This window comes from Rhinolophus hipposideros (assembly GCF_964194185.1).
Source record: "Rhinolophus hipposideros genome assembly, chromosome: 8".
Lineage (NCBI taxonomy): Eukaryota > Metazoa > Chordata > Mammalia > Chiroptera > Rhinolophidae > Rhinolophus > Rhinolophus hipposideros.
Window position 1 is genome coordinate 40549312 of NC_138054.1, and position 27180 is coordinate 40576491.

Here is a 27180-nt window from a genome sequence, read left to right on the forward strand (position 1 = left end):
AGGATAAATATAGCATAATGATATGCATGAAAATGGTTAAATAAAACGATAGTACTTACTGTTCAGGAACACATACTTATATAGTAAAAGTACAAACATGTGCAAAAATGCTACAAGACAATTTCAGGTAAATTTTTACCTCTGAGGAAAGGTGAGGGGAAGAGGATGAAGGGGTGAGGATATAGTATTTATGTCTATAAAAGAGGGAGATATCAAGCGTACATCGAAAAACGTTAATATCTGCTTAACCTTGGTGGTGGAAAACAGAGACCTGTTATATTATGTTCTGTACTTTTGTGCATGTTTTATATTTCTTATGAAATGTTTCATAATTTTTTTATTATGGAAAGAAAAGCAGAGGCGAGTAAAAGATGAGAGACAGACCAAGCAGTGAAAGTAATTCCTGGAACTGAAAATCATTCACTATTTTTCGACAGATATTTATTACAGTTTTGCTGTGTGACTTATTTTTGTGCTAAGAATTTGAACAAAATCCTATTTTTTTTAAAGCCATTCAGCCAGCTGAAGTCAAACCCAGTAGGGACGTTTTATATTGAATAATACAGACCAGTCCGAGTCTTTAGTAACTGCTAGATTGTTCCTGCGTAATTGGATGGCTGCTGAATCTTTTAAGGACATACTGCTGTTCATTCACTCAGATTCTTCCTCAACATTCAGTGAAAACTGAACCATCTGTTGTAATGAATATAAGACTTCCTGCTTTCAGTTCTATCTTCTGATTCCCCCACTAAATGCTGGTTGTCACTTTCAATTTAGGAAAACATCATTATATTCTCCAATTCCTCCTTTAGAATTTTCCTGTGAGGATCTCAAAGCACTTGATCCGTTCAAGGAAGGCACTGCAGTTTGTCCAGAGGATTCAGTCGTGGTGGTAGCACCAATTGGAAGACTGGGCAAACGATGATTTCGGAGAGTTCCAGAGTTTTGTACCCATCCATCTATTTGAAAGTTAGTGCCAGTCAAGAACCGAAGTATGACTTGCTATTCTTAGATCAAAAAATTTCAACACCAGGCAGTGCTCTATGGAAGAATTGCAGAAAAATTTTCACAGCGTTCCAATCTAACCTGATGTACTCTGTGTCAGCTGTAGCTGACAGGTTTTCAGCACTTTCCCGCTTGTAGGCTGTGGGTGGTCTCCTGGCTGCAGACCCTGGTAGATCTGACTAATGAATTGTAGGGGAGCAGAGAAGGAGAGAGGTTCTTAGGGAAGAGAGGCCTATGGATAGTGAGCTGGAGGTTAGGGAAAGCTTTTCTCCCAGTGAAACTAGAAATTAGGGTGGAAAATCTGGATCTTCCAAAGGAAAGCATAAAACAAGCTATTAATTAATGAGCTGGTACTTAGAGTTGTAATAGAAAAGGTAGAAAATTCTCCTTTGGGCATAGGAAATGGAAAATTTCACCTTAGTAATCATAAAGCAAGGCGCTTACAAGGGAGTTAATCAGTTCTCCTAATATATGTGTTCCCCTCCTTCCTGGCTTCCTTTGCCTCTTCCTTTCTTTCGTATTTTTTCAGAAGCCTCTCTACTGTCCATTAAACCTGGTCCACGTAATATTGTCGAGAGACACTTCAGCAGGCTGACCTCCTGTGATCCTGATCCATGAGCTGCTCTCGCCAATTATTGTCGGAGACCCCAAGTACGATGATTTATTCCACTCAATTAAGAAATTGTAACTTTTCACCTTCCACTCTCTTTTAAAACAGAAAATCAAATCTCTTAAGAATCTGGGACATACCTGGGTTTTGAGCTGCCTCCACTCATTGTTTTGAAGCAAATGTAACCCGTATATAATGTTCAGATGTTAGCCTAACAAAAATTAATGAGAGTACGTCAAAGAACAAGAGAATGTGTGGCTTTGCTGTGCAAGCACACACTTTGGATTTGTTAATAAACTTTTCATTCTGAATGACCAAACACCACCCTTTGAAGAATATGTTAATCTGGTTTGGACTCTAAATATGGCAATTCAAAAGAAACCTTATGAGGTTCTGGCTTGCTCTTTTTATTGACAGATTCAGATCTCGACTATATCAGGCCTATATCTTAAGTCTCTTTGTTAGGGACCAGCAATAAATTACCTGAGGTCAAGCTCTGTTTATACAGTGGACGGTTCTGAGAGAATTACCTTCTTGACTTAATAGCTTCCTTTCGGGTGACATTTCTCCCTGAAAGAAGACAAATTGTCTAAGGTCAGCCTGCAGATCAGCTCTGAGTGTAGGAGGAAATTGTAGTGGATCAGCCAAATTGCACCATCTCTACCCACCAGCATCAGGCAGCACGCGGCCAGTCAGAGGCCAGCCCTCAGGGACCAGGCCGGCAGTCTGGGCCCCTCCCTGAAGAGCAGAGTTTTCAGATTTTCTCTGTGGGCTGCTCTTGAATTTTAAATGCCCCCCCCCACTTTTCCCCCCATCAATAATAAAATGGTTCAGAGCTGAGTTGCTTTAAAGGTTCTTTATATCCCTTCATCTACTAAGGCTAATTTGCGAGTCTGACTGGGAAATGAGGGTGAGTCTCAGACTTGACTTAGTCTTGAATCTGTTTGGTTTCCTCCACTGGAGCAGTGGAGTGAACTCCAAACTGTCATTTTTACTGAAGGGGAAACTTATAAGTTAGAAGCGGACTCAAAGCAATGAGTAGGTTTTAGGGCACTGAAAACAGAGTGATTTACTCTTAAAGATGATTGTCTTCTACACGAAGCAATTCAAAAAGACAATTTCTTTTTTTTTTTTTTCATATTCACCTACAAAGGAACTGGTGACTTTGCCAAGTAAGTGGGTATTTTACTCCTCCTTTAAAGGAAAAACACAGAGAAAGGGAGAAAAATAGAAATACAAGTCTCTTTTTAATTAACCGTTTTATCCTTTGAAGTTATTCTGATTTTTTTCACATTGATGATGTAATTTATGTAAATAATCATCTATCTATGAAAGGAGTGTGTCTGTCAAAAGCCGAAATAAAAAACATCCGTCATTTTGAAGTGATTAACATTCTCCAGATGTTTAAATCATCAGATTTCAGGAGTTTCTCTTTGTTGTGATAATGATATAGTATCCAGAACAAGAATGTTTACTTTTTTGTATGGGTCAAACGCAGATTTTTCACAATCCTATTAAGGCATGCAGTTCATTGTAATTGTATGTGCAGATGAAAGCATATTCAGTTATTATTATTCCCCTTAATTGTAAACTGCTGCTGGTAATTTTACTGTAAAGCTCAAACAAAAGGAGTATACTTGAAAGGACCACCACTGCCCACTTATGTAATCAATTTATATATGTCAAGTTTGTACTGGGATGGTTATCCCCTTCTGTTACCAGACATGTGACATGCTACCACCCTGCAGCTTGGGGCCATGCACGCTTGCCGTTGGCTCCCTTTTGCAGGCTGCTTGCAAATACAGTACATGTTGGTGATAATGTTAAATGACAGTTCCAAACTATTTCCCTTAGGCCTGTTTGACCCTTGGGTTCAGGGTAAAACAGGAATGGTTCCGCTTACCTTCCAGGCCTGAACATCCTCACCACTGGCAGACTTAACTTGGAGGTTTGGAGAAGCTCCCTGGAGGCCCAATTACCCTTGTTAGGGGACCTATTGAAACACTAATGACATGTAGGCACTTCATTCATAAAGTTGGGCTCAACTCGTGTCTGGCATTACCCCACACAGACCCTTGCCGGCTTCAGATCTGAAATGCTTGTAGGGATTTATTAAAACCGCTCGACGAGGGCACACACTGACTACACGCTTATTATGTACTACCTAAATGCAGACAAAGCTGAGGGGGCTGGGGTGGGGTGGGGGCTGTCTCAAATCCCCATATGCCCAGTTCAGTCTTGTAGAACTGCATTAATTAAGGACAAGAGATACAGAATAAATTCTGAAGAACGATGCGTTGGTAGTAATGTCTCTGGCCTTTTTTTTTTTTTTCTGTCTATTCAGCCCTTAATACATTTGTTCAGGAATTTAATTAAATGTTATTCCATCAATGGCCACACAATTCTTCTCTCTTGAACATCAGAGAGATCTCTTGGCATCAACAGAGGAAGGAAATGTCTTCCTTTACTTTTCTCACAAGAAATCAAAGCATTACAAGGGTTAGATGATAATGAGTCAGACATAGAATACCTTCTTTCTTACTGCACTGAAGCTTTGGTAATAGGCTAATAATTAATAGTTACCATCTGCTATCCCTTGTCTCCAACCTTCAGATCATTCTTCACTTGCATTTGAACACACACATTCCTTTTCATCATTCCATGGCCATTTAAGCACTTTGATAAGCTTTGGGTCCCTAAAATGTTTCCAAATCATCCCCATCTGACATAGACACTTGAATTAGAACTTTATTAAAGAGGAAGTATGTATAATAAGCGAAAAAGGGCTGTAGCATTGGGCGGGGAGTCATGTAACTTTGGCTTTCTTCCTTGCTATGTTCAAGCATCAAAGCAAGTGCCGAGCCCGCCCATTAAGCATTCTTGTTCCTACCTTTTTCAAAGAATTTTAATGACCTCACCTGTCACCTAAAGATGAATGTTTCAGCCCTTCTCCCGATGGACCTCTCATCTCTACTCCATCTAGAAGAATGCATTTGGGTCTGGGATTATTTTGGGACCTGAACATCATTCTTTCTCTAAATTAGAGAAAAAGATTTGCTTCCAGATCTTTATACAACGTTTAAATTCCGTTTCCTCTGGATAGTCAAAGGGTCAGGTTTTCCTGGGTAAAAGAGAAAATGTGCACAGAAATCTGGGGACATCACAGTACCACTTTCCATGTATCACCATCATCACATTAAGTCAACATCACTCTGAATGGTAATAGGACACATTTTATCTCTTAATATCAAATTAAAATGAGAATATTATTTAGAAATTTAAAAATAGATCCAAAGAGGATAAATGACTAACCCAGTGTTATATTTGTTCATGAATTTACCGAGCACCTACAATTGCTGGGCACTGTGCTTGACGCTTGTAATAGGGAAGAACAACGTAAGATCCCCATCCTAAAAAAGGAGTGGAGCCAAGACAAGAGACTTAGGAGCAGGAGAAACACCTTCTGCTTCTACCCGACCTTTTTTTTTTCCCCCATCTGGACTCATTGTTTTTAAGCATTAAAAGGATTTTTTTGTCATGCTCTGGTTCTATTTTGACAATTAACCCCATGATATAGATGGTAGCCATACATCTGCAGGCAGGAAGGGTGATAGCCATAGAGGAGAAGAAAGCACACACAATTTAGTTTTTCAGAGTGTCATCCCACCCACCACATTATGATAATGGTATTAGCCTGAGAATCACAAGTAATATCTTTGCTGGCACTAAAGACCAAGTACTCTTATCGTCAGAACAGATTTCTTTTAATAAGACAAGAATTCCTAACCCAATTTTAAGCTCACGGGGAATTTTGGGACAATTTTCAGAATAGCTGTGAAAAGGTTAATGGCAAACTATTCATCTTGAGCAATTTCTCATCAACAAGCTAGTATCAAGGGCCAATGATGCTAAAGAGCTTCAGAGTTCATGAACAGGTGAAGCTGGACAAACAATGGGGAAAGTGTCAACAAGATAGTCTCAAGACTCGTCAGTTCTCCTAGATCCCTGGGAAGTGATGTAGCAAGAGACGGAGACAAATTTGTTTATTTTTATAGTGATGTTGTATTAAACACGTCTCTTACCAAGTCCTAGAAGTGTTCCCTTTGGCTTTTTAGGCTTTTAAATTATTTTACTTGAAATATTAGGCAAATCTTTCCTGTTTCATTTCCTTGATACAAAAAGTGTGATGTTCATTTTAAGCCAAAGTAGTTTTAAAATTTCATTGTGACTGGCTCCAGCCTGTTGACAGAATAATGTTTTTGGTGAATGACTCTAACAGAATCTCTCTCTCTCTCTCTCTCTCTCTCTCTCTCTCTCTCTCTCTCTCTCTCTCTCTCTCTGGCTCTCTCTGTTTCTCCTTCTGTGTTTGTTTGTCTCTCTCTGTATCTCTCTTTGTCCTTCTCTCTTTCTCTCTGCCCCTCTCTCTTTCTCTCCCTCTCCTTCATCTCTCTCATCCTCAATCTTACTATTTTCCTTTCCTCCTCTCCCTCCCCTTTCTCTTTTCTCCTCCCTACCATTTTGTTTTCCTTGGTATGTTGCTCACAAAGACCCAGACTCTTCCTCCTTTGTGTGTATTAGATCTGTTTCTCTTATCATACTTAGGCTCTAGCAAACACTTTTTAGCTCTTAACTTGAAGTTTATTTTTTTCATCCCCTGAGTCACTGCCAGATTAATCTTCCTCACATTCCACTTTCATTTTCACTAGCTATTATAAAATCCAAACTCTTACAAAGTTTTCCATCACCTCAGCCTCTTAGAACTCATTTCTAGGTAAGTATCTGGTAACACTTTACTGTTTACAATGTATTTCACATCTGATAGCCCAGGAGAGCTTCATAAAAATCTTAGCTGAAGCTCATAGAGGTTAAGTTACTTTCCAAGGTGTCACAGATATTGAAAGAGAGTGCTCAAGATTGAACCTTGGCCTTTTGCATCCAAACCCTACATATATGTACAAGGGTTAGCAAACTAGGACCCGAGGGCCAAATCCAGCCTGCTACCTGCTTTTGTAACTGAAGTCTCATTGGAACATACTCATAGCTATGACCATTTGTTTTTCCTATATAACGACAGAGATGAGTAGTTGCAACACATATCCTATAGCCAATATAGCTGAAAATATTTAATATCCGGCCCTTTATAGAAAAACAGTTTGCTAACACTCGGTCTAATGTATCAGCATCTGATCTTTAAAATAAAAAATATACCCCAAAAATCACCCTTTAAAAATTATAAAATGCATGTTTATCATAAAGAATTTGTAAAATATCGAAAACCTCCAGTACCCATCCCATTCCTCTTTCCTTTCTCCTCCCTGACCAATTGGAGGGGCATTTGGTGGGGCAAAGGAGGCATGTGTGCCTGAGCGTGGGATGCTGGCATGGCCCAGAGGAGGGACTCTCCTTACCCCATCCTCTTGGAGTCCTAGAGCAATTAAGGCTGGCATCCTTATAGGAGGGCTGCCCTGCGGGGGGTGTCAGAGCCCAAGCAAAGTGAAGAGGGCATCTCGGTGATGGGCAGCACAACATGTGCTGCAGAGCTCCAGTGTGAGGAAGGACCGGGGCTGTTGTGGGGAGTGGGAGCCCTCATGGATCAGGAGATTGGTTACAGTACAGGAGTGTTAGTCATATAAGTAAATATATTAAGAATAATGGGAGCTAGGTTTGTCGATGTCAGGGATTTGCAAATAGGAAAAGGGAGAACACTGGAAAGAACCCTGTGATATCCAATTGGAATTGAAGGCCTTGTTGTGAACTCATAGATTTTGGTAATTATAGATAGATATACTAGTAAATATAAATGTAAATATGTATGTAAATGCTTATGTTCCCCAGCTCTGTACATTGAAAGGACCTGAAACAATGCCACAACAATAGCAATGAGGCAATAGCAGCTCCATAACACTGGCTCTTAAATACTGTTCTCCACTAAAAGGAAACCAGGGCTTCTTGGAGAAATGACTGATTCTAAGATTAAGGCAAGAAAATAAAAGATGAGTCCAGAACATCTTGTGACAGAAAGCAAAGAAGTAGTCAATGAATGATGGAGAAATGCCAAACACACAGAAAAACCAGTTTGAATAAGTTCCCATCACTCAAATAGAAGACAAACTAAGCATAAAAATGAAAAGTATTAATGAATTATAATAAAATAAAATAGGAAACCATGAGTCCCTTAGTGATATAAATTTAAAAATTGAAGTTTAATGAAGAACAGGATATGCATATAGTCCCAAAGTCTCTCCCAACAAAAATACTTCTTCCTACCTGAGTGAAGTCATATGGTTCTCAACTTTTCCTGTCTGACTTCGCTTAGCATAATACTCTCACGATCCATCCATGTAATCGCAAATGGCAGTATTTCATCTTAAGCTCGAATAATATCCCGTTGTATATATGTATCATATCTTCTTTCTCCAATCATCTATCAAAAGACACTTTGGTTGTTTCCATGTCTTGGCCACTGTAAATAAAACTACAATGAACTTCGGAGTACATATGTCTTTATGGGTAAATGTTTTCAGATTTTTTGGGTAGATACCCAGGAGAGGGATTGCTAGGTCATATGCTAATTCTATTCTTAGTTTTTTGAGGAACCTCCACACTGCCTTCCATAGCGGCTGCACCAGTCTGCATTCCCACCAACAGTGTATGAGGGTTCATTTTTCTCCACAGCCACTCCAACACTTGTTATTATTTGTCTTGTTGATAATATTCTATTATACTAACAGGTGTGAGGTGATATCTCATTGTGGTTTTGATTTGCATTTCCATAATACCATGTTTCCTTGGAAAATAAGACCTAGATGGACAGTCAGCTCTAGGGTGTCTTTTGGAGCAAAAATTAATATAAGACCCGGTCTTATAATATAAATATAAGACTGGGTCTTATAATAAAATAAGACTCGGTCTTATATCATATCATATCATATCATAATCATATCATATTATATAAGAGCTGGTCTTATATTATAGTAAATTAAGACTGGATCTTATATTTTTGCTTTAAAAGATGCGTTAGAGCTGATTGTCTAGATAGGTCTCATTTTCGGGGAAACACGGTAGCTAGTGAAGTTGAACATTTTTTCATATATCTGTTGGCCGTTTGTATATCCTCTTGGGAGAAGTGTCTGTCCAGGTTCTCTGCCTGTTTTTTAATTGGATTGTTTGTTTTGTTGAGTTGTACAAGTTCTTTGTATATTTTGGATATCAGCCCCTTATCGGAGGCACTGTTTGCAAATATCTTCTCCCATTCGGTTGGTTGCCTCTTTGTTTTGTTGATGGTTTCTTTTGCTGTGCAGCAGCTTTTTAGTTTGATACAGTCCCATTCAGTTATTTTTAATTAAACTTCCCTTGCCTTTGATGTCAAATTCATAAAAATCCTCTTTGAACCCGAGGTCCATAAGTTTAGTACCTATGCTTTCTTTTATGCAGTTTATTGTTTCAAGTCTTACGTTTAGGTGTTTGGTCCATTTTGAGTTAATTTTGGTATATGGAAGGAGAACTGACTCTGAGTGATGAGCACACAAGGTGACATATAGATGATGTATTATAGAAATGTACATTTGAAACCTATGTAATTTTACTAACCACAGTCGCCCCAATAAATTTAATTTAAAAAAACTGTGGTAAAAAAAATACTTCTTAATTACAAATGAGAAAAGAGTAACATTACAGTCGGGGAGACACAACCTTAATAGGATGACCAAAGTGAACATTGTTTTAATGGTGACAAATCAAAATCATGAGCTACCTGATAGGATGCAATAAGAAAAACATGCCATCACTTTTCAAAATTCCTGCCATTGTTACTTAACCAAAATCTAATCATGAGAGAATGCCAGACAAACAGCAATTGAGGGACACTCATTGGTTTATAAACTTCAGAAGTGTCAGTCATGAAAATCAAGGGAAGACAAAGGAACTTTTCCAGAACGAAAGAGACTAAAGGGGCATGTGAACTAAATACAACATGTGCTTCTGAACTAGGTTTATTTTATTATAATATGCATTTTGGGGATATTTAGTGGAAATTTAATGGGATTGAGAATTAGATGGTAGTAAGTATCAGTGTTATTTTCATGATTTTGATAATTTTCTTGTGCCTATGTATAAGAATGTTCTCATTGGTAGAAAATACATCCTTAAGTCATCAGGGGTGCTGGGGCAACATGTTGGCAAGCGACTCTCAAATGGTTCACCAAATAAATTTCTTTGTACAGTACTTACAACTTTTCTGTAAATTTGAGACTTTCAAAATTAATAAAACCTTTTTTAATTTAAAAAAGAGAACAAAAGTCACACGTGGGTTCCTTATCTAGAGATATATAACCATTGCTAACTTTGGTTTATAGCTTTCCAGCCTTTGTTTCTGTATGTATACAGTGAACCAAAAAAATATATACACATTTTAAGAAAGGAAAAAACTGTATTAAAATTGTAATACTCAATATGTACTGATAATAAAAGATGAACACAAGTCAGGTGTATATATTTTATTGGCACCCCCAATATTTTTAAATATTTTATTATTTATTATTTTAGTGAGTCTCATCATGCCATTCTTAATATTTTCTTTTTTTACTTAACAACAGCATGATAATTTTCTCATTTCATTTAATATTCTCATTACTAAATAATGTAAAATGTCTGTTAGTGTCTCATCATTTGGAGTATGACAATTTAATTAATCTCTTATTATAGAACATTTAGGTTGTTTTTAATCCACCTCAGGTTATTTCCTTATGGAAATTTATAGAAATAAAATTACTAGATCAAAGAATATGAATATTTTGGCCTTTTTATACTTATTAAAAATTATCTTCCAGAAAGGTTGAACTAAGTTACATTACCATTATCAAATAATAGTGTCTTGTTTACCACAAGCTCACCAACAATGGTTATTACAGATCACTGTATCTTTTAGCAAAGAGTCAAAACAAAATATCATTTTAACTTAAAATAGGTTATGCATTTCATATATATTATTAGCCATTATATTTATTCTTTTGGAAATGTTCCTTTATTTTGCTTATTTTCAGACAGTATCCTTTTGTATTAAATATATTTATGTAATCTGTTTATATAGAATGACGTTCACTTTTTTCTTTCATTTACACTGTAGGTATCTTCTTTTCCATTTATATTTGTATCGTTTGTTTTCATTATTCTTAGGGGAAAATCCTTCTCTATTGTGATGTGTCTTTCGTTGTTTTTATGTTGCCAAATGCATTTATCTTATATAGAGTCAAGTTTAGAAAAGCACTTACCACTAGAACATTATCTATCTATCTATATTTAATGTTATTTATTCTGGAATTATTTAAGTATACAGTGTGAAAAAAAAAAAGCAATTGTGAAGATCCATTGTTAGTCACAGACACAACAGAACTACAAACAATGGAGTCTGCTCACTTCAGTCTGCTCCTGGCCTCTGAGGCTCTCTCACAGCCCAGAATAATCCTTGGTTATTGACCTGGTTTCTTGGAGAAGGTCAGCTCCAGAAACAGAATATAACGATGCAGTTTGGGGGGGCCCATTCACATGCAATGAGGCTTTCCACATGACAGTGCTTGTAATTTTTCTGTTTGTACTTTCTATCTTGAAGAAATAAAAATCTATGCTTTTTTTAAATAGTGCAGCAGAGCAATAGTTTACATTTTTAAAAAGAATACATCCATTCAATACAATATCTGTAGTGTTAAGAAGCAAAGATATGTTGGTGTATCTGAGGGATACAACTCAGATCGGATAGCCAAATGGAAGAGATGCACATGGCAGGGTACAGGGGGAAGAAGGGGTGTACGGAGCTTCTATGCCCTTTCCAGGTGTGTCATCCTCCCAGCACCTTGAGGTGACCACCAACCTAGAAGCTCCTAGTTTTTATTTTTATCAAAACTTGTTCATAGATTCAAGAGTCAAACACAAACAATATCAAGGGTGGTAGTCTTTATGCCACACATTTCTGGTTCCTTCCAATTCTCAGTGCAGTATAGGATTATGTGTTGTTTTTCGGTTCCCTTACAGCTGGATGCAGCCAATGAGTTGTAAGCAGAAGTGGGTGTGTCACTTCCAGACTGGAGCATTTCATTATGTAAGTGAGACTCTCAGAGCTTTTTTGTTTTTACTCTCATGTGGTGAGTAGCAACAGTCAAGATGGTAGCTGCTCTAGCAGCCTGGGTCTATGACAATAGTGAACAGACTGCTGTTGTCAGCAGTGGACATTTAACGTGAACAAGAAATAGGCATTTGTGCTTAAAGTCATGCTAATTTTTGTTCCTGCAGCATAACCTAGTCTATCCTGATTGTTATAATGATAGTAATGTATGAATTTTTTATTATTTCATATTGTTTATCATAACTGTAAAATTATGTTTATTTACTGTCATTTTATATTATGTTAATTATTTATTCATATTTATTAGCTTTTCATTATAATTATAATAGCAAACACATCGTTCTTATCATGTACCAGGCACTATTCTAATGCTTTACATGTATTATTAACTCATTTAGTGTTCATAATCACTCACTGAAGTAAGTACCATTATTATTCCTGTTGTATACAGGACAAAACTGAGGGACAAGGAGAGTAAGTACCTTGTACAAGTAAGTGGTAGAACTGCATTCTGAATCCAGGTTGTTGTTCCCAGAATCTAGCATCTTCACCACTAAGTCAGTTCTAGAAAGCTTCATTTTCTATTCATTTTCTAGAAAGCTTCATTAGTTTTCTGTTGCTGTGGAAAAAATCACCAAAACTTAGTGGCTTAAAACAGTACATATGTATTATCTCACAGTTTCTGTGCCTGATTTAGCTGGGTTTTCTGTCTCAGGATCCCAGCAGGCTGCAATAAAACTGTTGGTGTGGAGGCTTGACTGGGGAAGAATTCACTTCTAAGTTCTTTCAGGTTTGTTGTTAGAATTTCCTAGCAAATGTGTGACTGAAGAATCTGAATCTGGCTTTTTGCTGTCTGTAGGTTGGTGGCCTCTCTCAAGTCCAAGAGGTACCTGCAGTTTCTTGTCATGTCAACTTTTCCATAGGTAATGCACACATGGAAGTTAGTTTCTTCAAAGCCAGCGGGAAAGTCTAGTGTGTAGTGCATGCTAGCAAGATAAAGCCATAGGTGTGTGTGTGTGTGTGTGTGTGTGTGTGTGTGTGTGTGTGTATGTGTGTTTATCATATCATATGTATATGTATGTGTATGTGTATGAGTATATTACAATGTAACCATAGCAGTGATATCTTATTACCTTTACCATATTACTTTATCTATTTATGGGAGTGACATCCCATCACCTTTGCTATATTTTATTGGTTAGAAGCAAGTCATCATCCCATCAACTCTCAGAGGGAGGGGATTGAACGGTGTGAATCACTGGTGGGTAGTTACCCTCCGGTTGGTCCCCACAGGTGGTAAGAAAAAAATGGAAGTGGAAGAAAAAATGGAAAATATCCATCTCATTTTCCAAATAATACATGTACAGAATTCTATAAAAAGAGAAAAAGACATTTAGAAAATAAGAAGGGCACTTGCATATTAAAAATGATTGATGTTATTTTTTTTTAATTTTTGCAATCATGTTTTAAATTTCATGTTTTAAATCCTTTGAACATTGCCTCTCCTTTTAATAGAATTCTGTGCATATATTATGGATGCATTATCTCCTTTTCTCTCAAAGAACTTTAACATAGTTGTATTTTTCAATATTTCTCCTTCCTTCATAGCTTTACTTCGTCTAAGCTTTTTTTACCTGTTTGTGTATTTGAGTCTCAATCTTCCCTATGAGATACTTGCCTCAAAGGTATAATGATTGTTAATTATTAACTTATATTTAAGAATGTGTAATTAAAAAGCTGAATGGCAGCTCTGTGATTGTGGATGGGGCTTGCTTCCGGAATTCTTCTCTGTATAGTGAATTCATCAGGCCCTTTCGTGCACCCTTCATTGTTAGAAGTTTTTGTCTATTCTCTTGCACTGGGCAGTTTCTTGAGAAGAGACTGTTACAGTCATGAGTGTGGAGGGTCTATGCCTGGCTGTAAGCATTTGGGGAGCTGAGAGGTGGGTGAAGCCTAGAGACTTTAAGATTAAGTGAATAAATGTGCACTAAATTCAACTATGGCTGTGTCCCCCTAGTTCAGAGAATCAACCTCTAGTCCTTCAGCTGAGTGGAAGAAGGAATCTGATGGACTAACTGCCTTTAATTACATCCTGCAGTTTTTAGTCCTACCCTCATCTCCACTTCCAGAGGTACATTGTGCCACTAATTCCTGAGACTCTTCAAGATTCCTTGATGTAAATTGTGTTGCCTCTCACATTTTCCCACTAACAACTTACGATGAGGTTTTCTCAAGTCTCCAAGGTCAGTTACCACTCATCCACATGTTATTCCAGCTTCTGAAGTTGCTGCTGCTACCTCCTGTCTCATTCTGTCTTTGTAATTTATGTCTATTAAAAAAAAACAATAACAACAAAAAAGACAACTCAATAGGTTTCAGGGAAGAATTGAATGCAAATGTGTATGTTTAATCCATCATTTTTAACTTGAAATGATGACTCACGATTTACATCATTGATTTCATGCAATATCAAATTTCATGTTCTACCATATTTCTGACAATTTCAATTTTTTCTTCTCGAGAAATGACAAAATGTTACGTGGGGATGTCACTCCCCTCCTCTTCTCACCCTCCATCTGAAACAAGTTCCTGACATGTCAAAAGAGTCATCTTTCTTGGTTTTGTTTTGTTTTTTCCCCAGGAAGGTCCTCCCGTAACACCCCCCCTCCCCCCACCGAGAAACATAACACTGTCTTTTCCTTGGTCAACAAAGGATTATAGGGACTGTACCTGTGTGTCATTATCTTATTACATTTAAGACAGCTGGTTCTTTAAAGAACGGTTTAGACATGCATGCAGTATGGAGAAATGGCAAAAGTGAAACAAAAAATCCTCTTGTTTGGGATTAGTAGAACTAACTTTGAGTCGCAGGTTTTCTCTGGGCCTAATTTTCTCATTCTTAAAAGAAAATAATACTACTTATTTCACAAGGTTGTTGAGAAGTTTGAAAGGATAACATGCAAAGTAACTAGCATGGATGGATTACTAGTTTAAGATAGCAGATAGTAACTTCACCAGAGAAATGTATCCCTTACAAAAAAAAACCAAAACCAAAACAAAACAAAACACAAAAAACACCACTACAACCACTAAATAAGAAAATGGTAAACAGACTTTGAAATCTAGCAACCACACATGAGAACTGCACAGTCTAAAGAGGCTTGACTCCCAAACAACCCTCTACCTCCTATCCTACAGACCAGTCTGGTAAATCAATTGATATGAGCCAAAGCCATAGGGTGCTTCTCAAACAGGAATGGCACAATCCCCGCACCACCCCAAATAGTTTTGTAAACCTTATGCAAGGCATTTCACAAGATCTCAGAAAAAAACTAATGTCTAAATATAACAGGAGAGAGAGGGAGATGATAGATAGATGGATAAATAGATAGAAAGATAGATAATAGATAGATAGATAGATAGATAGATAGATGATAGATAGATAGATAGATAGATAGATAGATAGATAGATAGATAGATAGATAGACAGATAGATACATAGATTAGAGGACTATTACAAAAAATCCAGATAAGAGAATATGGTGGTTTGGAAGAGGGTGGTGGATGATAGCATTGATAGTGGGAAAGGTGATTAAATTCTGGATATAGTTTGAATGTAGAACCTACAAGATTGGCTGTGGGTATGAGGAAAACAATGGAGTCAAGTATAATCCCATGTTCTTTTGGTGTGAAGAACTGAAAAGTATGAAATTGCTATCAAGTGAGTCAGGGTAGATTGTAGGAGAGATAAGGAGCTTACTTCTGGACATGTTATGTTTGAGACACGTATTAGACATTTAAGTAGAGATGTCAAGTAAGCAGTTGGATAGATATAAGTCTGGAGTTCTGAGAAATCTGTACTAGAGATATAAATTTGAGAAGTATCAGAATATGTGTGTGTGTGTGTGTATATTTGTGTATACATGAATGTGTGTATCATGAAACTGAGTGAGTTTCTTATGAATTCAAAGAAAATGGGAAAAGAAAGATAACTTTCCCAACTGATAATTAAAACATTATTATGGAATCAAGGGATAAATTATCAGTGGCAATGAACAGAATAGTTAGTGCTGAAAATTAAATTGCTAACATAATAGAATTAAGATAGTTTAAAAAAAAAAGATTAAAGCAATTAGGAGGTGTTAATTAATAGGCATGCAAGACAAAGACAGAGAAAAAGAGTCCAACATATGGATAATCAATTTCCTTACAGCTGAGAATCCAATTATAATGATTTAGCAATGTAAAAAGCATAACAATGTTTGCTAAATAAACTAACATTTGAATTGGATGAATAAAGATTTTATATTTTGTTTGCTAGTTTGAGTAGTAGACATAATTAGAACTCCTAATGGAGAGTTTTCATTTATTTAAAGAACTAATTTTTATGTCAATGTTATACAGAGTCAAATTTGTTACAGGTAATACAGTAAAATCTGTGTTTCTTTTTTATTGTTTAAGAGTTCTCCATAATCCAGTAAAAAACCTATTTACTGATGACCATGTCATAAATAGTTGAGGCTACTAGTGCCCTTGCGTTTATTTTTCCACCAGTTAGGTGCTGTGTTTACTCAGATTCAGCTTTGTTTGTCCCCAAGCTGATCGTGACAGCTATCTAGCTTTAGCAATCAACGAACTCAAGTGAATATTATATAAGCCTAAAAACATGAAAGTGAAAGAACCTTGCTTTTTTCCTCTGGGGAGATTTCTGGTTAGGATGTCAAAAGTTATAAGAAACCGAGTTGGGAAGATTTCTGGTTAGAATGTAAAATAGTTATAAGAAACCATTGCTCTCTACCTAACTACCAAAGCAAACTGGCTACGATTAAAATCATTGTAGAGCTCAGAACACAGAATCCTACATTAACCATATTCCAGAAAATGGCATGCCTTCAGAGACAAGAAGAGACACATAGCTGCTCTCATCCCTATTGGAACAGCAGGAAGAAGAAAAATTTACCAGAGAGAAGGATAAGGAAAAACCAACCAAACTTTCAAAGAATTTTTAATGGCTCTAAATGAGAAGGCATGACAGATTAGAGTTCCAAGGAGCCTCAGACACAGACAGATTGCATCCACCCACCAACTCCTTTATTTTTTCTTTTTTGTTAAACAACTGATAGTCAATTTTTTTCTAAGGTCTTCACTGAGTGCTTGGGAGTAGTATGTAAAAGCCTGAGAGCATAGCAGGAGTGGTGGGAGAGCAATGCAGGCAGCTACTTAAAAGCAGTGACAGGGCACGGAGTTTAGAAGAAACCCATTCAGGGAACTCTGGGATTTCAGCTGCCAACACTGGTGGGGAGAGATAAGAAATCTCTTGGAGCTGTAAGAAAGCTGTCCAAGGCATTCTGCACCTTCATAGAGCATAAGCAGCTACCCTCTGAAGTTGGCAGCAGGGCAACAGGGAGGAGAGAGATTTCAGGTGCATAAATCCTTAAGCAGGACTGGAGAGCAAAGCGAACTTCTAAGCAACTCCCAAATCTGGCATCCTTGCTATAAGCAGAGAGAGAGCTCCCATAATGCAGAAATCTGGAGGCATTGCTATAGAACATAAAGAGATCTCAGGAAATTCATCAGAACTCAGAGGCTAACTCCTACTGATGGAAAAATCTTGATCCCATGCTCAAAACATTTAAAGCCAGTAGTGAATTGAATCAAACTAATTCTGTAAAAAAGACCTCTTTCACAAGTCAGAGTCACTCAGCATCCCCTCCTCACTCAAGCAGTTTGGCAGGAAATAGGGTGTGCACTCTTTTCTGGATGTAAATATTATTGACTTGTTCTCTATTGCCTTTTTATTAAAAATATGTGGAATAGAATAAAATATTACAAGGTACACACAGAAGCAAGAAAATGTGCTCAAGAGAGAAAGCAGTCAGTAGAAGTAGACTCAGAAGTGGTCCAGTGGTTGGAATTATCATACCAGGACTTTAAAAGCAATGATACAAATACTAAACGATCTAATGGAAAAGGTGAAAACCATGCATGAAGAGATGAGAAGTTTAAGCACATATATGGAAACTATAAAATATAGCCAGACTGACAGAGCACTGTGTGTGTGGTGCTTTGCACTTAGATCTATACCCAGATAATCCCCATGGAGAGAGGGCTGTAAGTTAAAAGCAAGGAGAAGGAGTGGGGGAGGGGGAATAGTGGTTTGGTGTACACTATGATTCCTAATAGAAGCAGCAGTGAAAGTCAATAAATGTGCTAGCACTCTATGGGAACAGTAGAACAGCAAATATCTCAAGATCACTCACTCAATTTATTCATAAATGCACAATATATTTGGGGACTCCCAAAAACATATACTGAGGATTTTGCAGGGCTCTGAGGTCTTACAGATCTTGTGGGGGCAAAAAACAATGAAGCCTGGATAAATACTGTTAATATTATTCTAGCTATAAAATAAACTGATGAGGATTGTTTGAACTCAGGTTTTGATCAATTATAAGAAATCAACTTCCTTTCTTCCAGAACTTTTATGATTGGGAAAAGTGGTTTTATTTCCTTCCTGTGTATAAAGTTACATAGTTGATATAACTCATGCACTTAAGAGATCAAAGAATATTCATCTTGTTTTACAATAAGTCTTAATAATCTAAACCACAGGTGTTGTTCTGCTAAGGTTCTATTTGTTCCTACCGTATTTCCCCCAAAATAAGACCTTATATTAATTTTTGCTCCAAAAGATGCATTAGGGCATAATTTCAGGGGATGTCTTATTTTTTCATGTACAACAATCTACATTTATTCAAATACAGTCACGTCATCTTCTGGAACATTGTCATAACGTACTAAATGCGTCTGTCTGGCTGACGTTCTTAACTGGGGCTTATTTTCGGGGAAACACAGTAGGAGAAATCAACAGTCTTACTTTCCTTCTTTTTGGCATTCTTTTCTTTCTAGAGCACAGCTTATTGTGTGAGGCTATGCCTTTTCTATTTTTAGTTTATAAAAGCTACTAGGAACTGCTTTAGTTACCTGACATTTATCTAGACAATTTCTTGTTCCCAGTTCACCCATTTTTATTTCTGGTGACACTTGACTGTAGTTAATAGACTTTTCTATTTTTTTCTAATTAACTACTTATTAGCACTGCATTTCAACTTCACTAAGTTAATTACAATCAACAGACTTAACTTCACCATCCTTCAGTTCATATTTCAGTGTATTAATTTGAACAAATATGCAACTCGGTCAAAAAATGGATTAACTGTGTCCTTTATCAGTTATATTCTCAGAGGAGCCTCAATGGAAAGTCACTTTTTAAAAAAGTAATCTAGGTGACATATAGAGCTAAATTAAGTGTAAAAATAATACAGGTAATGACTTCTTAGTTGTGTGCAACAGAGTATCATAGAAACATTTAGGCCACACAACACTTGCCATTTGTAACACTATATTTGCAACAATATCTGCATCTATAAGATAAAATGTAACAATGCTAGTTACTGAATTCTTAGCTATATCTGGAATTTTCATTAAAAAAACCATTCTGAAGTTGGCTATAAAGTCAAATAAGAGTGCTTCTTAATATTTTGTGTCATTGTATATACGTTTTGGCTCTCAGTGGCTAACTTCATGATGACACAAAGGTGAAAAAGGAGGAGGAGGAGGCCATAAAACTGCATTATGGATGTATCTTGTTTACACATACACAACACATGCCAAATGAAGATCTGGACTTGCAAAGTAAACCTATTAACAGTTAGTTATTTAATTTTCTGAAAGATTCACTATTGGGTACTTTTAAATTGCAGGCTCCGAAAAGTATTGAAATGCTTGCCATTCTATTGCTAATAGCAAGGTATATATGCCTCTCCTACACCAGAGCTGAGCTGCGAGTATTACAAACAGGTTCTAGGTATGCCTCACAGGTAGGTTTCTTTTTATCCCCACGAGAAACTTCTAAACAGATGCATTTATTGCTAACACTTTTATCCACACCTCTACCAATTTTGTCTGGGAAACTCGGCCTTTAGCAGTGGTTGTAAAGTTGCCGCTGCTATTAATCTCTTAGTGGGTGGCATTTCACAGGTAAGGTGGGCCTTGGAGGGCAAAACTCAAGGTCTCCAGCCTGAGAATAAGCTCCTTGGCATCCTGATTTTTTCTTCAGCCATTTACTGTTACAGAGAGGCTGTTTACCATTACAGTTTGTGGCTTTGGGTTCATTTATACACGTGCATTGTTCAAAATGGTTTGTGACCTAGGCAAGGCTGGATTTTGAATTTCTGCCATCTTAGTTAAAAAACAAAAAAAGATTCAAAGACCCACAAAAATTTAGCAATGAAGAGTCAAAAACAAAACAAAACCTTTTCTCCTAGTGAAAGCTTTCAGATTATTTAAAAGGGAATGGATTAGTGAAACAATTTATTCCTTTCCTCACACTGCCTCAAGTGTAATTATTAATTTTGATTTTTAACCTTTTACTTCTCTTTCACTCTGAATCTTTAAACAGTTATATTCAGAATTGACGGGATGCTGTATTCCATTAAGAGTTCAAAAAGAGACTTCCTCAAAATTAAAGACTTTTGTGGTTCAAAGACACTATCAAGTGAAAAGTCAACCCAGGGACTGGAAGAAAATATCTGCAAATCATATATCCAATAAGGGACTTATATCCAGGTTATATAAAGAACTCTTGCTAGTCAATAATAAGAAAACAACCCAATTAAAAAAAAGTGGGTAAAGGATTTGAATAGAAATATATAAATAGAAAACAAGCACATGAAGATTGTCATCATCATTAGTCATTAGGGAAATACAATTTGAAATCACAATGAGATCAATTTTTCACCCACTACAATGTCTATAATAAAAAAGATGGACAGTAACAAGTGTTGACAAGAATGTGGTGAAATTGGAACTCTCATACATTGCTAGTGAGAATGTAAAATGATGCAGCCATTTTGCAAAACAGTTTGGAGGCTTCTTAAGTTAAACATAGATTTACCATATGACTCAGCAATTCTATTCCTAGGTATCTTAAGACTCAGCTATATTCTTGGCAGAGCCTATAGACCTTAAATTTGGTGAAAAACTTACAAAATGCCCTCCAAAACAAAAGCAAAGAAAAAGCTCTTGTTTCTGTATCATTTCTCAGAGAACAAAGAGTATGCTAGTGCTAAAACTAAATATGCTTTGGGATGGCTTAGTGTCAGCTTTGTAGCTCTACACCTGTTTTTTTTTTTTTTTCCTTTTTTCTTTCCTGTGCCACATTCCTAAAAATGGAAAATAAGGTCTAACAAGCTTCAAGTCTCCGTCCAAACTTACTTATTGAGTGTAGAAGTCCACATTCCAACATGATTCTTATTTTGAGTGAAAAGTTCTCTGAAAATTTAAAATAGGCACGGTAAGAAGCCAAATGTACATTAGTTACCTGCTCCCATCCCCCATCTTTGTTAAAGGATATATTCTGCATGATGGAGGCTAAAAGGTCGCAGCTGTGCCAAAGTAGTGGACCCTAAATCGCTGAGCAAAAATGAGAGAGGGGGGTTTTGATTGCTCACAGTACAGAAGTGAGTGTGTGCTCTCAACCACAAATCAAGTGAGCTGAAAAAAAAAAAAAAGGCCCAATCAAGGCAGTAATGGCCTCCACTTCACAATCAGACAAGTGCTTCTTACTTGAAAAATCCTACCATTTATAGCTGATTGCTAACCCTGGCCTCATTTCTAATCTAAAGGGCGAGTAATAATTTGGAAAAGGAATTATAACAACTTCCCAACAATTTAGCAAATTGTTATTATTTCAGGGGGAGGGAGGAGAGTAGAAAGGAGTTGCTTTTGTAATGTGTTTCTCTTGGGGGCTACCATTTTCATGGCATCAAATCCCACTGCTGCCATGCTAGAATAGCAACTAATATATATTGGAAATATGGGTTTTTTTTTTATAATGGTGATTATTTTATGCCATGTCACATGTTCCAACATGGTCAAAGTTATGAGTCTCCAAAGAAAAAGAAAGAGGAACTGTCACTTCTTTTATACACATTTACCTACAATAGTCTCAAACTGAGTGAATGTTGTCCTTGGGTATCACTGTTTTAGAAAGGATTTTTGACCTTTCAGAGAACTTGACTTTATAAAAAATAATACTGTTTAAATGCTCCACTGGGTTTTTCTTTTAGTGTTGCAGTATTGATGGATTTGGCTCAGGTGAGGGTTCTGTTACTAGAAATATAGTAATACATAGTCATCTTCTACACTCTTATTTTCAAACTTCTACATTAGAATGAATATATATATATATATATATATATATATATATACACACACACACACACATATATATATGTATATAGTACCAATATATAACCTATATAATAACATGATACATCCATAAAAGTAAGGTACCTGTTATGTAGGTACGATTTTGGAGATTAATGTAATTATTTTTACAGAGCAAGACACTCACACCTATGTGTGTGTACACAACATTCTCATTACAAAGCGGCTGAGCATATGTATCTAATGTGATACTATACGAACGAAGTCAGGACCATGCTGCTTTCTGAGAAAGAAAATTAGCTGCTAAGAGTAGAGGACAGAGGGATACACTGAATCATAGAGACAGGAAAGATCTTGGAGACCACCCTATTTAGCCTCTCAATTATTATGCAGATAAGGAAACAAAGGCTAGGAAAGGGTAGTAATCCTAAAGGTCACACAGATTGTAAATGACAGAGATTACATGAAAGCTTGGAAGACTTCCTCCACCACACCTTTGGCATTATATCCTATACTTTCAATATCATTCTTCCAAATAGCTTTAAATTATGCATTTTTAGGAATGTGGCACGTTAGCTTCATACAGTACAGACATCAGTGATTTTTGTAACAGGATATGCTTAACATCAACATGTAACTTTTTAAGCCTATAGTGTGAGCAATGATATTGTTTCTGCATGTTTTGCCACTTTCCATTACCCGTGTAATAAAACTTCTCTGTAGTTTAGAACCCTTTTGTCCTTAGATATGAGAACACTAAAACATTACCTACTGAAAATATACTTTATTCTCTTTTATTTTCCAAATAAGATCAGTTACTTAAAACAGAATGGACAATTAGTAGCAGAACCCAAACACAGCATTGGTCTTTCATTTCTTTTTTCAGGTAGGCAACCGGCAGATCTGGGGGCAGCACAAAAACCTCCGCAGCTATAGCTATGCACAGCATAATTGACATGTCTGGAAATTCACTCCCTAATTCGGATTCCAAGTTAGAACAAGTGGAACTGCTTATCCTTTGACTCAATGTAAGCTTAGTGGACATTTTTATCACGTATTCATTTTTAGTAGAAAAAATAACTTTCTCTTGGTATTTTCTATAAGTCAAACAAACAAATACTAAAAATAGAAAATATATCTAGTTTCTGAATCAAAGGCAATACTTTGATTGTCAGTTGAAAATGTTGGACAGAAGACGTTATGCTTTCTGAAGCACAACAGATTTTAAGCAGATTAAAAAATTGGATTTAGAAAAACAAATATAACTATCTTTATTTATGTGTGTAACTAGAGGAAGAAGGCTAAAAATTTCAGATACCCAGAAATGATTTATAGCTTGCAATTACACACTCCATTCAATATAAACAGGATCATAATTCATATTACATATATATAGCGCCTTCTAAGATACATAATGCTACTCTGAAAAAAAATTTTCCTTATATCATCTTTCATGTCCAGCACTATGGCCTTGAAGTGAATTTTTTAAAAAGAAATAAGGAATTGATATTATTAAGTCCCAGCAAGGGAACAATGAAGTACTTTTAGGAAGGAGGTTGAAATTTTAAAAACTTTTTTAGGAGTGGGGAAATCTGAGATACTGTAATGGAAAGTATTTGTTTTGTTATGGGAAGAAAATAATCTCCATTCTAATAGATACACTGGCTACACTTCATAGCATTTTGAAAATTAGTGAAAAATAAGGAAGACTTTCACTGAGGCTCAGGAGGATCAGACTGCAAAGGATTGAAGAAAAGTACTAAGCAAACCCAAGTGCTGACAAAATATTAAATAGCAACCACAGACAAAAACATGAGATGAAGCATCACGCCCTCAAAAGTAGCCTAAATATTTTAGTTGAATTAACGAAAATGAACTTTAGATAGGAAACTCAAAGCACACTTTTGTTTTTCATTTTTTTAAAATTAGACCAAGTAATGGAATCTATTCACAGTCCACCTATGGAAAAAGTTAGGGATCTGAGCCCAGGAAAATGTTTTTCCAGGATAGCATTTTCTAGGAAATGTCATATTGCTAACCTCTTTTATTAAAACAAAATACCTTAGAATATTACCATAAGCTAAAATGACCCCTAGTGTTAGGAAATAGATTCCTTAGGGTGTATCATGAGCACCAAATATCATTTATAAACACAGTAAGATTAGCACACACATTGTGTCACTGCTGGTAATACAATTATCTGCTTTAGTCAACACAAAAAGATAAAGTGTACGAGAAAGGGAATCTCTTTTCTCATGCCCATTAAATAAAAGAATACCTAATCCTCAGATCCACTCAAGCAATATTAGATTTTTGTCATTCAGAAAGGACTTTTCTCTCATTACAAAATATATATTTATAGCTATGAGTTATAGGAGATGATGTAGTTACAAGGGGGAAAAAAGGCAGGATTTTTTAATAAAAATTCTGGTAGCATTGTCAAGAACAATGTGTGGAACAATTTCACGGCAGGTTTCTTGAGTAGTAAAGTTACCTATATATGGGAAATCATAACTTTTATGGACAAAATGGAAAAGTACTCAAGTTATTTTAGCTGTGTAAATCATTAGACACATTATAAGGAGACTTTAAAATTTATAAATATTTAAAAGCTCTTGAATCATTAAAAGTATACATATGAATTTTATGGTAGCCATTTAACAGTTAATTTTTGAATCTTAAAGAGCAAATTTTGGGAGGAAAATATAATTTAAGAATACGTTCTCACAGGTATCAAAGAAGAGCAGCACGCACACTGTAAAGGTATCTGTTTACTAAGAAAAAATGCTACGGAAAGAGTGTTGCATTAAGATTCAATAATGAATAACTGAACTTTATTATGACAACATTTTTGTTTTCATGGCAAATAAATAAAACTAGTAGATATCGGTCAGTGTGGTTTAGATAAAAAAGGAGGAATTAGAAAATTAACAAAAAACCTGTACTCACAATAAACGCAACATTAAAATACTAAATCTAATGGCACATGTTTAAGCTTTTGAAACTATTGTTTGTAAATGATACTTATGTTAAAAATAAGATTCACCTGCACTGCATTTATCAATGAAAATTAGAAAAAAGTGCAAGTCAAAGCTCATAAAATACAGGCTTATGATACAGGTGAAAAAATAAAAATTACTTACCTAACATCCAAGCACAGTGTAACATATTTCAGAAAAAAATTAATAATACATACATATGCACGTTAAAAATGTACCAAGCCACTTTCAAGTATTTCAAGTATGTTTTGAATTCTGCTCTGCGCTTAATTTAAAAGCTTTCCTGGAAGAAAACCCACCATGCTTCTTCCTATATGTGCTTATTGCTACCAGAGTAATTAAGAAGAATATGCCATGATGATAAACTTCATTACTCGATAACATTAGTAAACATTAAAATATTTAAAGAACATTGTACTGCATTATGGTTTATTCTATCTAAATATCACAATTATAGCAGCCTTTTCTTCTTGTATTCCTCTAAGGGATGAATTGCTAGGATTTGATAATCTGCTGCTAATGCAAGCTGATATTACAGTCATATGACCTAATTAAACATCAGGATTCATATTTAAAATATATAATTACCAGAGTGTCATTCTAAAAAATGTAATTACTAGTTTCTACTTTAATAGCAAAAAAAAAAAAAAAAATGATGTTCATGTCAACAGACTATGGAATGTTTTCTGGAAAATATTTTTCTTCTCTGATTGTAAAGAAACAATGAAAAATCTGTGTTGAAACCCATTATCAATATTATTTTCATGGACTAAATTCCCTTGTTTTTCATCCTGTGGAAATCTCTGCTTCCAGAAGTATATTATGTGTCATTTCTTATTGTCACTTGGAATCCATTCGTCTTTTTTTACAGGACCATATTTTCATTTTGGGCATCTGAGAAATCCATGTACAACATTAGCGTGAAAGATAAGTAAAGCAACAAACTTCCATTATTTTAAAACAAAATAGACTCGAAGATCTGAGGCTTTGGGGAGGAATTTTTCATTTTTGAATTGCACAAAATCATTCATAATTACCTCTTAGTGATTTCAGTATCACAAATCCCTTCTGATTAGCCCTCTTTAAAAAAAAAAAAAAAAAAAGAAGAACCCGCTTCGGAATTGTTTGGCCCTGTTGGAAGCCCTGTCCTAGAGAACGACAGATTACATAATTAAATTGAATCGTGTATTTTCCATAGAAACAAGGCATGATACTGGAACTGATGCAAGCTATATGCTCATTTCTATATTTAGACTGCTCAGCGTCAACAGGGCAGCAGTCCACTGATGACCAACCAAGAGTTAAGGCATCATATGTAGATTTTTCAGTTTTAAAAATAAGGAAAGACAGAGAAGTGACTATAGAAATGGCTGATGAAATGTAACCCTTTTAAAGAACTATTCTTTATTCTTTAAGTGAAAGAATATCCCCACAAATAGTATTTTCCCATTTAGAAGACTGATTTGCTTAGAGTACAGTAAAGTCTGGGGAAACAGTTAAGTTTAGGATCTAAAAAGGAGATCCAAACGAGAAAGCAAAAACGTAAGTTCATGGAGGAACACATGCCAAGTAGTTTGTAAGTGAAAACACAAATGTAATACTTAAGAAAAACGCTCCTTTGTTTTTCAAGTGCAAAGTGTAAACTAGAGATTACAAGGATAAACCAGATGTTACTGCAACTATATGAAACACACAACAGCAGTAGGAGGGAAGCATATCACTAAAGATTTCTCAGCATTTGATTATCGTTATCTTTGTATTAAGGGACACTATTTCCTACCAACTTGCACTTCCAGATTCTCTTAATTTATTTCTACTTTTTTTTAACCACTAAACCACAATTGTAGTCCTAAGTACCCAGCCGTGCTGTATTTTGAAATCCTCACCGTGGCACTCCAAATTGGAAATGTACTATTTACATTTTACCAACACAGTCATAAAGAAAATTCAGTGTCACAAAAGTCCCTCCAAATCAAGGGATCAAAAATAATCTGTCACCGGCTGTACAAAATCTAGCTTGTCATCAGGAATCAGCGACCATCAATCTATAATAATTCTTTTAAACCAACAGCAATGGATTATTTATAGACTTGGTGATTGAATGTAGATATTTAAATTTTGTAACTACTTGTCTAGGTATTAAACATTATATTTAACATAAAGAAGACACAGGACTTCATGAGGAATAGTAACGTTAAAAATACTAAAGAAAACATTTG

General features: G+C 35.9%; 1 protein-coding gene across 1 annotated transcript in view; it reads right to left on the reverse strand.

Annotated features, from left to right (window-relative positions):
- Positions 1 to 3947: 3947 nt before the first annotated feature.
- TYW3 (tRNA-yW synthesizing protein 3 homolog) overlaps positions 3948 to 27180 on the reverse strand; it is a 45666-nt gene continuing 22433 nt past the window's right edge. The window contains exons 9-12 of the mRNA XM_081057226.1: positions 13951 to 14061; positions 12215 to 12351; positions 7883 to 8078; positions 3948 to 4594 (exon numbers count right to left, since the gene is read on the reverse strand). The gene's annotated coding sequence lies outside the window, so the exon portion shown is untranslated. The remainder of the gene's footprint in view (positions 4595 to 7882; positions 8079 to 12214; positions 12352 to 13950; positions 14062 to 27180) is intronic.